Source organism: Neofelis nebulosa, chromosome 7, assembly GCF_028018385.1.
Source record: "Neofelis nebulosa isolate mNeoNeb1 chromosome 7, mNeoNeb1.pri, whole genome shotgun sequence".
Taxonomy (NCBI): Eukaryota; Metazoa; Chordata; class Mammalia; order Carnivora; family Felidae; genus Neofelis; species Neofelis nebulosa.
In genome coordinates this window covers 143,999,302-144,001,980 of record NC_080788.1, presented here as the reverse complement: position 1 = coordinate 144,001,980, position 2,679 = coordinate 143,999,302, and the positions used below count along the sequence as shown (strand labels likewise).

Below are 2,679 nucleotides of genomic sequence, written 5' to 3'. Positions count from 1 at the left end.
CGCAATGCAAAACTGGGCACGAACTTCTGTGGTTTCGGATGCATTTCCCCCTCTGGGGACACACCCGAAGGGAGGCAAACCTATCCGCAGGCCCTAGTTCCCAGCAGCACCATTCACAGGGCCGAAAGGTGGAAGCAACCCAGCCGTGCAAGCACCCGGGGCAGCGCGACCGCGACCGTCTTAAGGAGAAACCGAGCTGATGCGTGCTGTGACGCGGATGGACTTCGAAGACGGTCCGCTGGGTGAAATAAGCCAGTCCCAAAAGGCCAAATCCCGCCTGATTCCACCTACCCCAGGTCCCCGGAGGACTCAAACTCACGGAGACAGAAAGCGGCTTGGAAGGGGGGAGGGGGGCAGGCACAGGGGGAGGGGGTGGGGGCGGGTGGTTCACGGGGGCATGAAGAAGCTCTGGAGAGGAGACGGATGGGGGTGAGACTCCACCACAGCGGGGACATGTGTCACAGCACCGCACTGTATAATTAGAAATGGTTGGGGCGCCCGGGTGGCTCGGTCGGTTAAGCATCCGATGTCGGCTCAGGTCATGATCTCACGGTCCGTGAGTTCGAGCCCCGCGTCGGGCTCTGTGCTGACAGCTCAGAGCCTGGAGCCTGTTTCAGATTCTGTGTCTCCCTCTCTCTCTCTGACCTTCCCCTGTTCGTGCTCTGTCTCTCTCTGTCCCAAAAGTAAATAAACGTTAAAAAAAAAAAAATTAGAAAAAAAAAAAAGAAAGAATTAAGGTGGCAGATTTCGCGCTGTGTGTCTTTACTGCGATTTGCTATAAATTCCTCAAATGCTCAGGGCGGCATCCAATTCCCGCACGGCCTTCCCTGCCGGGGCCCCCTCTCCACCCGGACTCCCTCACACCGACTCCACTGGGCGCTGCTCTCCCCGCCACGTTCTCTGCCTCTGCCCAGGTGGCTCCCTGTTCCCCCCAAACCTGCCCACGCAACCTGGCAGGTCCTCTCCTGGAACAACACAGCGCTGAGCCCGGAACGGCACCAAGCGAATGAATGAAGGAAGCAGCGAATGCTTGGGTGTCTCCCGCCCCCCCCCCCGCCCCCGCCCCCGGCTGTCAAGCCGGACAGCAGCCTTGAGGTCTGAGGGTGAGGCCTGGGCGGGGGACCGACACCCAGGGGTACCGGGCCACATCCCAAGCCACAATTCCCTCTGGGGGAGAGCGAGGGTGTCTCACTATCACCCGGAATGAGACTCTCGTGCTGGGCCGGTCCTGCCCTGATTTCCTCACTTTTCACCTGTTGGCTCAGAGTGAGAGCCACTTTGGGGCCGGATGGACTGAGCCTCAGTTTCCCCCTTTGTAAAACGGGGACCACCTGCCCACTGTGATGGGGGAGGAGACGACAGTAGGGGTGGCTACAGTTTGCCAGGCTGTGTCCCCAGCAAGCACCATGGAGGATGCTGGTTCTCCCTAGCCGGGAGCCCACGGAGCTCGGGGCGCAGTGCGGAGACAGAGAGGAAGCCAGGACGAATTCTTCATCAGAGCCAGTTGAGAGTCGGGGCGCGCCTGGGTGGCTCAGTCGGTTAAGCGCCTGACTCCGGCTCAGGTCACGATCTCACGGTTCGTGGGTTCGAGCCCCGCGTCGGGCTCTGTGCTGACCGCTCGGAGCCTGGAGCCGCTTCGGAGTCTGTGTCTCCCCCTCTCTCTGCCCCTCCCCCACTCATGCTCTGTCTGTCTCTCTCAAAAATAAATAAACATTAAAAAAAATTTTTAAAAATTAAAAAAAGAAGGAAGAGGGGCGCCTGGGTGGCTCAGTCAGTTAAGTGTCTGCCTCCTGGTTTTGGCTCCTGTCATGAGCCCACGGTTCTGAGTTCGAGTCCTGCATCGGGCTCTGCGCTGACAGTGCAGAACCTGCTTGGGATTCTCTGTCTCTCTCTCTCTCTCTCTCTCTCTCTCTCTCTCTGCCCCTCCCCTGCTTACTCTCTCTCTCTCTCAAAAATAAATAAATTAACATTTAAAATTCAGCCAAGCTTTCCAAATCAATATTGTTATAGTTTGCCTGACCATAAATAAAAACTATTTATAAAAAAAAAAAAATGGAAGAAAAAGGGAAGGGAGAGGAAGGGAAGGAGAGAGAAAACACATTCAAAAGACTTGGCCCATCAGGGGGTCTGGCTGAGGCTGAGGGCAGGGGACACCTTTCCTTGGGTGGGGGTGGGGGGGGTAACACTGAAATTTCTATATCCTGAGGAAGAGCAGGGAGAAGGGGGTGAGCTGCCTGGGGGGCCCAGCCCCCCAGAGGCGCTCCTGCGGCCTTCTACAAAGCAGTCTTCTTGCTGGAAACACCTCTGATGAGGTGGGAACTTGCTGTGGAGACAGTGGCCACGGCTCCGAGCAAGCCTTCAGCCTCATGGCATGCCATGAGGCTGAAGGCTTGTCCATGGCCCTCCATGGGGAGCCTCCAAGGGCCTCCATGGCCCATGTCCATGGCCCTCCAAGGGGAGCGCCCGCCCGGCGGAGGGGAGGGTTCAGAGCGGAAGGCCAAGGCTCCAGCCTGAAGCAGCTTCTCAGAGTCCGCACCGCCCCTTCCAATCCCCTGCCCGAGGCTCTGGGCTCCCGGGGAAGTCACGCAGGGAGCCTCACCCCTCCAAGTGTAGCGCACGGTGAGGACGGGGCTCCGGGCCTGGGACCCCTGAGTTGGGAAACAGAGGGAGCAGGTCTGT

The 2,679-nt window shown here is 58.5% G+C and overlaps 1 non-coding gene across 1 annotated transcript; it reads left to right on the top strand.

Moving 5' to 3' along the window:
- Positions 1–1,520: 1,520 nt before the first annotated feature.
- TRNAR-CCG (transfer RNA arginine (anticodon CCG)) lies at positions 1,521–1,605 on the top strand. Its single transcript has one exon. It is a non-coding gene; the product is annotated as a tRNA-Arg (tRNA).
- The last annotated feature ends 1,074 nt before the right edge of the window (positions 1,606–2,679 follow it).